General features: G+C 42.0%; 1 protein-coding gene across 2 annotated transcripts in view; it reads left to right on the top strand.

Annotated features, from left to right (window-relative positions):
• Window positions 1–15,589, top strand: part of CTNND2 (catenin delta 2) — a 651,480-nt gene that overhangs the window by 284,814 nt on the left and 351,077 nt on the right. The window contains exon 5 of one of the 2 annotated variants that reach the window (XM_006915865.1): window positions 6,514–6,686. The exons of the other annotated variant lie outside the window; for it this stretch is intronic. The gene's annotated coding sequence lies outside the window, so the exon portion shown is untranslated. The remainder of the gene's footprint in view (window positions 1–6,513; window positions 6,687–15,589) is intronic. 2 annotated transcript variants of the gene reach the window in all.

The following is a 15,589-nucleotide window of genomic DNA, read 5'->3' as shown; positions in this document are numbered from 1 at the left end:
AGAAAATAACTCGTTTATTACCACGGGCTACTTTCTATTCCAAGTAAGTTTGTAAATTGACGAATTTATCTAGAAACCATAAAATAGAAACTACTGCTATAAATGAAACTGATTAGTAGGGCAGTTTAAACAAAAGTCAATATTTTTACTCTCTAAAGTCAACTTATGGTTAGATATGACTAAAGTACTTTGAGGTTGATTTAAATCGGTTTGATAATCTTACAAATAATTGGCAGTTTTCTCATTGATTTTGTAATTTATAACAGCCCTTTTGTATTTATATATAATTTTCACTACCTCTTTCTTTTATTTGATTTTGCTCTAAGAATTTACTCTCATTTAAAATAAAGTAATAGTTAACCTCCAAATCATTCTTAACCTTCCGCTAAGATCAGATAGCAGCTGAATGTCAATTCTGTCCGTTACGGATATATATAAATCTTGTTGGCATTATTTTTCATGGTCCCCAGAAATATAAGATATAATATCATTTTGAAAGAGTCATTTGAACCCTAAAATAAGTAAAGAATGTTCCTAAACTTCCTAACAAATGTCAATCTAAATGAAGCTGCTGCTGTGCTGAATGTGTCTCTCTTAAGTTTGTGTGTTTATCATTCCTGATTCAACAGCATCACCAAACATTCACGGAGCACCTAGTTGAGACATTGCCTAGTTCTAGCAGCTATGTATTCTAGTACATTCTTGTTAATAACACTTTCCTCTATAATCCTTTGGAATTAAATTGATAACTTAGTTACCTCTTAGAGCCCTTATTTTGTTCTTGTGGCTTCAGGTTCCACTAATGATGACCTCGATAACTACATCCCTGTCCTGAGATTTCATTTACATACAATCAAACCGTAATCTTGGAAATTATTTATGACCTAGAAAGGTTAAGTTTGCCAGGCGATGCTTACAGCTGGTATTAAAATCAAGCCCAGAGTCCCTTTCTAACTACATAAATTCCCACCACATCCTCCAACCTGTAATTTAAAAATTAAGCTTGCCCTTCCCCAAAACACAGAGTCCACAACACATACACACACTTCCTGCCCATCTTTTTCTTGGGAATGTGTTTACTTATTTTAGGGTTAAGCTGATTCTTTCAAAATGACATATTTATGGAGACCATGAAAAATAATGCCGACAAGATTTATACACATCTGTGACGGACAGAATTGACATTCATCTCCACTCTCCCGCTATCTGATCTTGACGGAAGGTTCAGAATGATTTGGAGGTTAGCTATTATTTTATTTTTAATGAGAGTACATTCTTAGAGCAAAATCAAATGGTGGGAGTTTCTACTTTTCCACACTCACTTAGTGAGTACTTGTTTACTCATGTTCTGGGACAGGTGTTCAACTAAAACAGACCAGAATCAGCAACTCCCAGTAAATCACCTGAAAACTTGTAGAGACAGCAGTGTGCAGCTAGCTGAGTAGGCAGAGTGGTGCTGTTTGCTCGGTTTCTGGGTGGTGGACACTCCCAGGCACCCTTGGGGGTGTCGGCAGCGGGATTATCCCCCCAGCGATCAGGTAAAGGGTGTCCAGCCATTTTTGGCTTTCCTGCCCTTCCTGTCTACTTCGTCACTAAGTCCCCAGGAGCTTTTCTTTCAAAATGGCTCTTAAATGGGCGCCTTTCTTTCCCTTCCCAGGTCAGCCACCATCCCAGTTAAAGTCTCTTCAGTTATTGCAGGTTTCCTGTCTACACTGTGGAAAAGCAGGATTCTACTCTCTCCAGTATCTCAACACACCGTCTTGCTGCCTTCACCACAGTGTTCAGAATCTCTGCTCTTAGCCTGCCCCCTCCTTCTAGATGTGTAATACTGCACAGTCCCTCTGTTAAACACTTAAAATTCTTCAGAGTCTGGTCTGTTTGGAGGGTTAGGGGGCATGGCGGGGGGAGGGTTAATTTTCCCTGGGCAATCAGGCACCAAGGAAGGCTGCATGGAGGAGGTGACATTTAAACAACACTTTATACGTTTAAGAAAGAGTTTTGAGGTTGACAGAGAAAGGAATTTCAGGCTAAGAGAACAGAGAAAAATAACTTTTTTCGTTCTTATCTCTTCACCCTAACACTCAGTTTTGTTTGGTTTTGTTTTGGATTTAAAGCAGGCCACTGTGGTAATCTATGCCTTGGATGTCTCATTTGCAAAATGGGAGCTCACGGGTGTTGGAAGAAAATGCTAAGTGATATATGGGGCAGTACTGTAATAAGGTTTTCAAGACAAACACATTCCAATCAAGGTTTTATTATTATTATCAGACCATGTGGCTCTGTAATTAGATAATTAGATAATAATACTAATAACTGACATTTGTACACCAGTTTATATTTTTCCAAGCACTTGCACATCCATTATCTCATTAGGTGCTCAAATTTGCAGAGATTAAAATTTATAGACAGAATAATGAAGTGTGGTTGAGAACATGCGCGCTGAAGCCAGACCGCCTTGCGAGCGAGCACCCAGGCCCACCACCGACTGTGTGGTCTCGGGTAGTGGGACCTTCAGTTCTGTCGACACAAACGGGGACGATAGTCCCTTCCTCACCGGAGTCTTGTGAAGATGTAATGAGATCATAGATGGAAAGTGCCCCGGGCGATCCCTAGAACTTAGTCAGTGCCCAGGAGAGGTAGGCTGCTGTTCATCGTCATCGTCGTGGCTAGTGCTTTCATCAACCAAAGGTGGACTAGGGCCCAGGACTGCTGAATCGGAGCCCTGGATTTTTTTCCAGCACACACCTACCCAGTCCATGTGCACGATTGTGACCTAATGACTTATGGATGCTACATGGTCGGCCATTGACTTTTTTTTTTTTTTTAATTGCCGTTGACATTCAATATTATTTTATATTAGTTTCAGGTGTACAGCATAGTGGTTAGAAATTTATATAATTTATAAAGTGATCCCCCAATTAGTCTAGTACCTACCTGGCACGATACATAGTTATTATAATATTAGCGACTATATGCCCTGCGCTGTACTTTACAGAGAAAGACAAAAAGCCATATTATCTTACTTAAAATCTAAAGAACAAAATAAACAAAATAATGAAACAGCCACTGGCCTTTTCTGTTGCAAAGTATGTAATTTTAATGAAGGTTTACTTCATTACTGAGACTGGCGTTCAGCTGAAGTAGGCAAGAATCAGCAATTCTAGATGAAGTCTCTTTAAACCTGTGCAAACAAAGTGAGTGTACATGATCCTGAAAACTCTAAAATGCCTGGTTCATTTAAGAAGAAACTGTCTAGATGTTGTAGTGAATGTGTTAATACGGCCCACAAGTGAGTCTGAATTTTCGCACAGAAAATTAACATGGCAGCCTTTCCATCTGCTAGGGTTGATCTCTGTCCCACTGGCGATGGATGGCAGGCTTCCCCTAGCCAACACCGGGGGTCTCTCAGCAGCGGTTGTTGGGGAGGTGCCACAGTCTGACACGTGAAGATTTCTCCTGCAGGCAAATTGACTTCCATTTAGGGAAGAATTTTTCAACTATAAACGTTGATTTGTGTATATGACCTAGCAGGTGCTTTGATATTAAAAGACATCCACTCCTGGACTTGGAGATGGAGGATGAGGATCTAAGTCTCATCTTTATTCCACCAAGGACACGACACTTGGATGACCTCTTAACCTCTCCATGCTTCTGTTTATGCATCTAAGAATAGGGAAGAAGGCACAAGGGCGCTTTTTTCCTATGTCACCTCTAGTCAATTCATATATTGGAAAACATATTGAGATATTGGTATCGCATTCAAGAGGCTTTGTTCCAAGTGTCTTTCTAGGATCTATGTCCCTCGGTTCTGTAGTTCTCTTGGAATTTCTGCCCCCTGTCCGATTGGGACTACTGTGTCTTGATCAGATTGACAATATATGCTCTCTTGAGTTTTGTCAATTTATCAGAAAATGGGTTCACCTCCTCTTCCTGGCCTCCAGGGCTGAGTCACTTTGAGTAGATACCTGAGCTCAGCTTGTCCTATGACAGGGAAGTTTCAAAATGATCAAAGAAATCCCTGTGACCCTTTCTTTGGTCAATGTATTGGAAGAATACGTACCGAAGTGTGTCTTCTGCTTTCTGTGACCTAAGAGGACATTATCATCTACTGTTCCACGTGGCTGAACTGCTTCTGGAGCAGTGGGAATTTCACGTCTCAGACCCTTCCTCTCCTCCCTGTCACCCCAGAAATCCTGTGGCCCCCATTACCCAGCAGATACACTTCACATCCTCAGGACCGCGGCCTAATTTTACCACCAGCCCAAGCAAGACTTGATGGAAAGTCATACATTTTGGGAAAAAAAGAAAAAATCATGAGTTAAAGCCCAAAACTATAAATGCTTTTGAAATCTCTGGAAATTAGTATCTTCTACCTCAACACGCAGTAACGTTTGTAAAGCTAATCAAGTGTTAGTGATATATACATTTTACTCCTAATATGAGTAATTAAGAATGGTTCTATAACTTTAACCTTTTTCATCTTCTCATGTATCTTTCTAAGACTGGAATGAATATAAATGCTGTCGATTTGAAACCTAGCAAGCAATGGAAAAATCATGCTAAAATGCATGCAGTCTTTTGGCTGTTGTCCTGCGGTATTGTCCTTGCTAGGTGATACGTCGGTAGAGACCTTAGGAGGGCGGGTCCAACGGGAAAACCCTCGGCCATAATTGGTCACTGTTCTCCCCGTACCTACCTCTTTCTCCTCCTCCTTGCAATTAGTCTCCATGTGCCCCTGCCCTCGTCAGCAGCGCCCCCTTCCCTTCCAGAGGCTCTCCCACGTCTCAGCCTGCCCATCCCCTGGGCCTCAGGGACCCCCCCCACCTTCACTCTGTCTCTGTACCTGGCAGTTTACAAAGCAGCGGTGGGACAGCACGTCGCCGACATCCAGAACGAAACACGCGGAATATGCATTCCCCATAGAGACGACGTATATGTGGTGATTAGACCTGTAATACCATCAATATGGATTAAATGATGTTTTGCAGGCCATTGCAAACGTCACCAGCTGATATATACTGTTTGGGACCCTATTTTCTAAATGAAAAGAAAAAAGATTACAGCTGTACTTTTGTTATGTCCTTGGCGATGAAATCGAGGCTGGGTGAAAACAGAACTGTTTTTATTTCCTTGCTTGACTTTTTTTCCAGAATCTGCAGAGATTCCAAAATACCAAGTCTTATCCTTATTAGTTAATTGGCTTATTATTCAATATCCAACGATGAAAAAGTATTTTCTCATTGTTTAGAAGTTCCATCAGGCGTCAGAGGGGAGGGGGAAGTCTTGAGTGGCAAAAAACATGTGAAACCACCGATGCTTTTTAAAAGAAGACCTGTTATTTTTATGTAAAATAAGGCTTATGTCACATTAACTCTGCAAGTCTCCTTTGAAATATAAAGCCATGTTCTGTTCTTAAAAGGAAAGAAGTAAGGAGCTTGAGATTTCATTGCAGTTATTAGAAATGATACTATTGTTTAAAACAGCCGAGGGAGCTTGGGGATGGGATAATGATTATGTCATCGTCTCTGTGTATATCCTGACCTTCCATCAGCAAAGAACTAATTCTGTGCTGTGGTTAAGATAACAAGAGAGACCTGCGTTGCCCCGTCTTACTCCCCACAACTCACCCCACGTACCCCCCGTCCCTTCTCAGCACACACGATGGAAAATGGCGAATGCATTTACACGCTTCCCCGCCGCTCCTCATTTCCAAAGTGCGTATGAAATGTGATTAAAGACAGTTTCCTTAAAAGGAAAACGAGAAACTCTTCCAAGGGCCCCATCCGCATGGAATATGAGAAAAATAAAGCAATGTCTTTTGCAGCGTATAATTAAACGATAAGGCCAGGAACCTGGTCTCGCTTCCGAGTCACCTGTGCTATCAGCCCGGGCGGTGGCACCGATTTTAACACGGTGCCCTCGCTCTTTGTTCTCCTGTGAACCCCCGTGGAGGCAGAGGTCACTGGCCATCAGAGATCGTGTGAGATCACGGTGAATGCTACATTGTAGGAAGAGCTATTAATATTTTAAATACTGTCAGCCCTTCAGGCATTGAGATATTACATCACTGTTTCTACAGTAGAATATGTCACTGACTGGAAGGTTTCAAGTGTTTTAGCATCCTAATAATTAAGTAGGAGATACAATTATATGAACGCAATTACCATGCAGCAAAAGGTAGACTTTTAAATTATTTCAAATGTTTCCGATATTGTCTGAGCCAAAAATAACTACGTGATTAACTAATTTGTCTCATAAGAAATGTCTCTATGTAGGTCAGGGTGAGATCATTTGAAAAATCTACTCTTTTGAGAACTTCTAAACCTCAAAAAAAAAAAATCTCATTTAAGAGCTAGAGTCAAATTATATGGTCATTTTAGTTCACAGAATTCAAAGCATAGATGGCTGGAATCATGTGCATGTGATAATTCTAGGCCACTCTCGATAAATAATACATGTCATTTCTGCTTCGCTGAGGCTGTCACTTACCGCTCTAAATGACTTTCAATGCAGGGCCCAGTCTGCTCTCCCAGAGTGCACTTCAGCTCAATTCCAAACCTGAAGGGTCCTTCCAGTATCCGGCGAGCTACCATAGCAACCAGACCCTGGCCCTGAGTGAGACAGCCCCATCGCAGCTCCCCGCCCGCAGCACACAAGCCCGAGGTGCCAGCCAGAGTTTCAGCCAGGTATGTGTGGGAATGGGGCCCCCAGCTGTCTTGGTCCACGGGCTCCAGAGGAACAGGCGGGGAGCAGGGCTGTGAGGTGGCGTAGTGAGCCCTCCCGCCTTTCTGGGGCATGTCCCACAACTTAGGAATGACGCCTTGGGTGGTGTGAGTGAAGGGAATGAATAATAAAATACTGTTATAGAGTAACACTGAATCGTAAACAGGTTTTCTTTAGGGATATCTGTGTGTTGCTCATGCTGTATTTATATTGTACATATTTATCTGTGTGACTGTGTATTGTCAGTATTTCTGTGTCTATATGAGGTGTAAATATGGCATGCGTTCTGATTTTGTGCATGCACCTGGAACAATTTTTTCCTCCTAAAAAAAGCATGAAATTATTCTTTGGGATTAATCATACAAAGGAATATAATGTAAATGCATAATCAAGTATGTAGAACTATTTGAAGGTAATTGGGATTAGTTTAGGAATAGTTACACCTCATCGAGGTTGATTTTGAAATGTGCCCTTAGTAGTTTCTTTAAGGTATACACTAGTTCTTATCATTTCACTGCCCAGATTAATCAGCTGCCATTCAAACCAGCTACAGGTTAATAGACATTAGAAGTGGCCACTAATCTGAATTTTTCTTCCACAAAATATGTAAATGTTGTGATATCAAGGTATGTAAAAAGGTAGACAGACAGACAGACAGTATTTTGGTTTTGATAATTTTATGGTTCAAGCTATATTCAGTCAACCTTCCAGAATTACTTTATCAGAGGGCTATCTTTTTTAAGCTATTTTAACCTTGTTTTCAGTGGTATCGGTCCCTTTTAATCTCTGTGCTTTTAAAAGCTCCTGGAATGAAGATCCTACAGCCCCAAATGCAACCCCTTCAGCTAATGTGTTTCCTTTTGTCCTTTCTGCCTTTATTGGGTAAAACCCCTGCCACGCTACCCACCACCAGCTCCTATAACAAGCAAACCCATCCTCGTCACCAATTAATTGTTAATATTCATCCATGTGTCTTTCCAACTAAACTAAAAGCTACTTGAGGGTATGGCCATTTTCATCTTAATCAGCAGCCCCTAGCCATCCACATGGCTCCGAAGAGATATCTACAGACAGACAGGAGGGAAGACTGTGTTAGAATGGCATAGTGTAGTCACCATGAGGTACCTACTCTAGGTGATGTGGATATAAATGAAGCAAAAGCCGAGAAGTCTCAGTGCATTTCAGTTATTAAATTATTGTCCCAGCAATATATTGAAAATATGACCGCTTTCTTCAAGCAACACCCTCGTCCATCGGTGGCTTTGTAACTTGTACCTTGTGACGCCAAGCTGTAGGGTAAAAGGGTGTGATAAATACAAGGTTCCACTGAGAAGAAGGGCCTGGCCCCCGCGGTGGCTCGGTGCACGGCCAGAGCTCAGGCGGTGCCTCCATTCGGGTGGAGAAACGGCCGTCTGCGGTGCTAGAGAGGGGAGGGAGGAACTTGACGCCATCGAGTCGAGGTTCATGGGAGGGACACAGCGGCCAGCTCTGGCACAGGACATTTCTCAGCTCCCAAATCATTGCTTTTTAAAAGTACTGGCCTGTGCTACCCCCTTCCAGAAATTTGACAGGGTACATGAGAAAATGTGTAAATATGCGTTTTCATCTACTAGAAAAATTACTTTATATATACAAATATATGTTTATTTATCATATACAAAAAACAGTCATTATATTTTATTACATATAAACATATGCTGTTTGAAATATTAAGAGATGTTATTAGCATAGAAACTATTAGAATTTTTAAAATGTAATTTTATTTTATTGAAAGATGAAATGGAAAGAAACCATATGATTTTTTTCTCTGGGTTATATGTACAGACTCTATATATATAAATTCTATGGAAGCAAACAAGTAGGCTGCAGCCCTTTATTTTTACCCCATATCCAGCCATACTTCCAGGTCTAAGAGGCCACCCTCAGTAATAAGGCACATTTTACACTCAGATTAACCTATGAAAGCTATGAGTTTAGCTTTCACCAATTTCCTGGAACTTCTAAGACACGCGGTGTGGATAACAATAAACTTCTACCTTCTTTTATTTTTTTCTTGAACTCTTATTACCTTTGCTTGGCTTTTTCTCATAAATATCTAAGACCCCTGTCGTTGGAGCTGAAAACTGAGTCAACTAAAAAACAAAACAAAACAAACAAACAAAAAAACACAGTATGCCCAGAGCTGAGCATCTGGAAAATGGAAATATTCATGTAAAATGAAAAGTCAATTAACTTATCAACTTACCTTTGAGCACCTTGTAAGCCCGTTCACACATCGCTATTAATAACCAGCTGTTAAATCAAAGCTTCTTATAAAATGAATAGTTGCCATTTATTGAGCACCCAGAAGTAATCTGTTTTGCATGCATCCTCTCACGCAATCCCCACAACAGGGCTGGATTGTGATCTATACTTTAAAGACGTGAAGACTCAAGCTCATCACGTTTAGAGACGTCGTCACACACCATTGTTTTAAAGCAGCAGCAGTAGGAACGGGAACAGAATCTTGACTGAATTCAAATCTAATCCCTCCAAGCGATAGCACTTCATAGGTTTCAGTCTACATATTGACCATTTTAATTAAATCAGTCTACAGCTAGAACCTGGGCAGAGGTGTGTAAATGTGGACAAACAATGTGGCGGCGTATCTACTGCCGGTTTGTTGGAGTCCCATTTGTTGGGGTCCAATCTGTCCACTAACTGCCCTGAGAGTGAAATAGTAGAAGCTCTAAAATGACAAGACTGGGCTTCACGTTCAAAGTCTGCTTTGAAGGTTAATCAGAAAGTGTAACTACATTGTACAGATATCAGAACACTGTATTTGCGGTCATCAGCGTTACCATTTGAAGTCATCTACACATGTGCATGGTCAAGGTGGTAAGTTGGAGGCAGAGGCTGCTGGCGTGGTGCTCACTCACCTGGCCAGTGGGCTGAATAAGGTCTGAATACTCAAACCAGGAAGTCGTTCCCATCCACTAACAGGAGCGAGGCTCTTGGAGACTGTCTGATCCCATTTAGTTTAGCTAATGGGCAGATATCAGAACCACGATTCACTTTTAACCTTTGGCCTGATGTGGTATGAAAGGCATATTTTACTGAGCACCCCACAGGCCCTTATGTCTTTAAAATAATGTCAAATGAGTATTTTTACTCAGTATTTGTCATTGTACCTTGAAAGTAGGGAGGCCACACACCATTCCAATAATATCTCCTTTGTTCAGATTTTCTTGGAAAAAACTCCATTCCAGTGATTTCTCAGAGTCCCATGACTCATTTCTTTTCAATATTCTGAATGGTAGCGAAGCTCATTCCTCCTAGGCTAGATTAAGTTTTAGAATATCCTATACTCATAAAGTACCAAAAAGGGCTAGTAGAGTTCAAATTATGACTGACAAATGCCACCAAGTTAATAAGGTCAATAATCAATGAACAGAAAATGTTTCCTGTTTGGTATAAAATGTGAAATTCTAAAGCAAAGCAAGTGATTTTCTATCTCGCCCACGAATCACATTGGAATGCAGTTTCTACCAGTGTCATAAATGTTTAAAGACTCTAATTTCAATTTTTAAGAAGTCTAGTTTATTCAGTAGAATGTTTGAGCGGTCACCACCAGGCTCCACACCGGGCCCTGGTGATACACGCAGAACCTGCATTGCCCCATCGCATCGGTCTGAGTAAAACTACGGGTCCAAAAGTTGTCATGAACTATTATTAGTTCTCTGGTGTTTCTCGACTAATATTCTTGAAAGTCATTCTCCTCAGACTCTAGGGCATGGGGCCGGACTGGAGGAGACAGTGTAAGACCTTCCCCGTGGGACCCCAAGGCCTTCCTGGGAAGTAATATGAGTCGATTTCCTTGCCCCCAGCACTCTGCTCCACTGCCCGGCAGGATCCCTCCCCAGCCTTTAAACAGGGCGTGTAGTTACCCCAACATCCCTTCCTTCCTCCTCCAAATCAACTTGGCCTTCACGTGGCTCTTGTGAGGTGCTACAGTCCAAACAGAGCTGCTCTTCCAGTTCCTCTTGTGTACCTCTGGGTTATTCCTTAATGCACTCACGATGTTTATTGTGTGCCTACTGTGTGCCGTGAGCTCAAGTATCAGCTTGGGATGGAGTAGGAAAGAAAACAGACACAATTCCCATCCTCAAGGGACTTACATTCTAGCAGCAGCAGTGGGAACTCTTGCAAAGTTTGTTGGAAGGTGATGATTTCTATGAGGAGGAAATGAATGCAGAATAGGATAAGCGGGATCCAAAGTACAGGATGGGGTGTGGCATATGGGGCCTTGCGGGGAAGGTGACATTTGGACAAAGACATGAAGGAGAAGAGGGAGGCAGCTGTACGGATGCTGGAGGGACAGCAAACGTGTGTCTCTCGGATGAGGTGGCCTGAAATATCGAAGGAACAGCAAGGAGGTCGAAGTGGTTAGAGCAGGTGGTAGGAGTTGTGACGAGGTGGGAGATGCGGTCAGTCATTGTGATGACCTTGTCTTTTACTGGGGTGAGATGAGGAGCCGGGAGAGAACTTTGAGCGGAGGTACAACGTGGCCTAATGTATGTGTTGAAAGCATCATCCTGTCATATCACAGATAATAATACCCTACAGTCAGTTGCATATAAATCTGTTTCTTTGCATCAGATTGGAGTGGAAACCTACAAAATTAATCTTTGTGTCCCAAGTAACCGGCCGAGGGTTCAGCAAATGTTCATCCAGTTCCTCCAGCCCCAGCCTGATTCTTTATAAACTCGCTGCAAAGGCTGTGGGTGGTGAGATGTTAAAGAAGTTGGCTGCCCTCCAGGCTGGGTCTGCTTCCACTCACACACAGTTTCCTATGGATTATATGAAACGCTGAATATAAAACTTCTGGCACAGAGGAGTCGCTCTAAAAATGTTGGTTGTTTCTACGTCCAGACATAGAGGAGTCTCACCAAGCATTTCATCGCTCAAAGAAACAAAACGTGCGAGAAATATGAAAGCATACATCTGTAGAGAGAGGATTGGCAAAGTAGTACAGAAGCCTAAAGGTTTTGAAGCCACTTTCGTGTCCTCCAGCAGAACTGGAGTGAGCACGCACATTCCCAGCCCTAGGGAAATTAAGAATTGTCTGATAGTTCTATACAATAAAACTGAACAATGGCGGAGACTCTGGAAAAGCAATGAGCTTTTTGAGAAGCAAGATTTCCGTTTCCTTTTGATCTGGCCTATTTAATGTTGCACTGACTTTTGTGTCTTAAAAGTCCTCATTTATGCTATATCATAATTATCAATATACTGTCTGCTCACTTCTGCCAGTGGCTGATGCGTTGGTTGAGTTTGGAACATCACTGATGGGTGCACTCTCACGTCTGGCAGATGTGAAGGTCAAGGGGGTGGAGAGCTCTGCGGGTGGTGGCCTGGCGGACACAGAGACCCGCAAAGAAGGGCCAGATCCCCAATAAAAGCCTGATTATTGATGGTTGAATGATAAAAGTTATACAGACAGCTAGTGTGACATCACTCCGGTTTGCTTAATTATGAGAGAAGGTGTTTACTTGTCAGGAGAAAAGTCACTAATGAACTTGGGAAACACAAAATCGCAGAGATATGTTTAGTGTAAAATATATATCATGCAGCCATTTTGTGTACTTTCCTTGGCATATTTGTGGGAAACTGGCACTTTATCTGTTTTTAAGAGAGTTTCAGATGACTACCTATCGGAACTTCTTTCTCATATTCTGCTTTAAAATCTTCTCCCTCCATTTTCTGTTTCCAGTATGAATATATTTAATCTGGCTTCAATAATTGAAACATTTCTCATGGCAGGGCAGATGCGTATGCATTTTCTATAACATTTCCTCGTCTGAGCAAATATCTGGGTTATTGAAGTCATATTAAATGAGCCTCTTGCTGAAATAAAAGTTTTATGTAGTGCACTTTTGCCAAAGCTCATGTCTTTTAGAAGGCATTGCCGTCGAGAAATCCCTCCTTATATATTTTTAAGATAACTTTATGTAAGACACTTATGTCACTGTTTTATTTTTTCTTCTCTATTTTCTTGACACTGGTAGACCCTATGAATGGCATATGAAATACTTTCAGAGTATTCGTTGATAATGACCCTAATTGTACTTCTATTAAAGAGAGATCAGAGGGAAGAAAAAACTGGTACCCAGGATGCAAAAATCTACACCACCCACTTTGTAGTAGTGGCTTCTCGGCCATGGGAAGAAGGGCCCAGTACCACCTCCTCTAGCTGCACCGACAGGGATGCTGTGGTTTGTGAGAAGGGATGCTCCTTCTCTCCCCTCCTCCCTCTCTCCTCTCCTCCCCTCCCCTCCTCCCGCTCTCTCCTCCTTCCTCCCCCTCCTTCATAATATCGGGACCCTCATGCAAAGAGAAGACAGCGAGGTGGTCTCCGTTATTATCTCCAAGATTACAGCTCTCATGGTCCTTTGAATTCAGATGTTCTCATCTGAGGGAGGAACCTTCCAAGCGCCTTGGTTTTTCAGTTCCTTGAGTTGACTTTGCTCGGAGCACGACCTCTAAATGTTAGTGCGATGTCACCACCAGGTAAACCCAGCCCTTTTTTTCCTCATCTCGGCCATGATGACTCAAGAGACAGTGTGTGAACTGCACACAGGTGCGATCTCCGTACTTTGTTTTAGACTAGTTTTGACCCAAACCGGCGTTCTTCAATGGCATCGCTAGACGAGGCGCTTGACTTTATCTGGCTGTTTCCAAAATCAAACTGGGATTTTCTACTTTGGGAATTATTTTAAAGAGTAGCGTTCCTTCTGAAGACAATTTCAGAAGAGGAGTTATAAACATTTGGGGACCAATGCTGGTAGTGTTCAAGCACATTTATTTTATCCCGCGGAGTAAGTTCATGGGCACAAAACTTCGTTGGGGATGTAGATTCTTTTTAAGTGCATTATATTATAGGAGCATTTCATATAATACCTAAGTAAGACTATTTACATGATGGACTTGGTGATTACTCGTTTCCAGCGTGCGACAGACAGTAATTGTCCAGATTCACCTGTAAGCCTAACGCTCTTTGCAAACAGAGCCTGGGAAAGTCCCAAAAATGCTTAGATATTTTAATCGGTAGCACGTAGCTAATATTACTAAATCATGTTACCAAATAGTTCTTATTTAGACTTTTTTTTTTGAAAGCTATCATCCTAAAGCCATGTCCTATTTTTTAGTATTTAAAAGCTATTCAGGCTTCGTTATTTATGGAAAGAGCAGTTTTTAATCATTGCTTTTATTCTCTCTCAGTCCAGTCACCACTTAATACTCTCTGCTTTGGCCTCCCCTCAAAGACCAGCCCAGCTCGTTCCTCACCCAGTCCTGCGCCATGCTGGTGTCTTGTGGCTGTTCCGTGGCCCCGGCCCTGTTGCTTCTGCTTTCCTATAACCCGTGCTGGCCAGCTTTGCCTCTCATGACATTGTTTTTGCACAGGAGCTATGTGTAAACCAGGACCATCTGCAAAGAGGAGACACCATGATTTATTAGGTTCCCCGGACTCATGGTCATCCCAGAAAATGACACGCGATGAATACGGTTGATGGGGACAAACTGCTTACCCCATCACTAAGCCCCTCTCTGGGAACCCACGGGGACTCCAGGTCCCCATTCCTGACGCCGTGGGCCTGGCTGCTCAGCACTCTGAGTAAATATCCCTTTCGACCCACAGTTAGGAGCCTCGCTGACAATTACAGGACACTTGTCAGGTCTCAGCGCATCTTCACAAGTACTGCTCATAAATCGAGGACCTGCTCTCTGAAATGTTTTGCTCAGTGACACTCATGATTTGAGGTTGAGATTCCTTAAAGTCCAGGCTGTCACCTCTCTTAACTGGCTGTATGCAGTGGGTTTTTCTCTGGGATTTTTGCACTGCCAAATTCCCAAAGAGTGAGGATTCCGTACGTTTCCAAGCTCAAGGAATTTTTCCCCTGTCCCCCTGTGCCATCTCGACCCCGGCCCCCCTGTGCCATCCCTACCCCTGTTACAGAAGAGATATTGTGAAGGGGTCTGGAAACAACTTAGCTCTGCACTGAGGCTGATGCCACATTCCATTCCAAGAGCGTCTTATTTTCAGGGGCTCAAACTTCTGGAAAAGTGAGTCAGATAGCTTTCTGTACGAACAAAAACAATGACAGGCCTTCAAGGTCATGTCGAGGTAAAATACTCCATGGATACGGATTGTGGGGAGACCTTCACAAACTCCTCATTTTTCATGGAATATAAAAGGCTCTCGTTAATGGTTTATTGACTTAATGCGCATATTAATGCATGGAACTCCAGTACTGTTAGTGAGAATAATGTATGCATTGCCTAAATTCTCATTTCAACGTTATTTCCACCAAACTTTGAAACTACGTCCCCTCTTTAAACACTTCCATAAAGTAGGTATAAATGCACTCCACAGTTACACCTCAGGAGGCCTCAGTATACCAACTGTGCGTGTGTAAACACATGCAAACATATATAAAAAATCACAACTGTAGGATATCCTAACTCTGATCCATCTGAAACATATGTAAACTATAACACAGATGAAATATTTAATTTATAAGAGATTTGTTGAGTTATGGGTATTGCTCATATCCTATTAAAAAACTTCTGCAAATTTTTTTTTTTTACTTGAGCTGTAATCTAAATGTCCATAAAAATTGAAAGTAATGTTTCATTTTTCTCTTGGTGAATTTTCCATAATGGGAAGCAAGAAAAGAATGATATACAATGTACACCAAACTCTACCAGCTCGAAGCACTTCAATCGGAACATCTAGCCAATAGTGTCCTGTTTCCTTGTCAATTTCATGTATCTGGGTCCCCCCATTCTGTCGGGGTAGGAAAGACAACAAAGTAGCCTTTTGAAT

Source organism: Pteropus alecto, unplaced genomic scaffold (genome assembly GCF_000325575.1).
Source record: "Pteropus alecto unplaced genomic scaffold, ASM32557v1 scaffold66, whole genome shotgun sequence".
NCBI lineage: Eukaryota > Metazoa > Chordata > Mammalia > Chiroptera > Pteropodidae > Pteropus > Pteropus alecto.
This window is presented reverse-complemented; position numbering and strand designations above follow the sequence as displayed.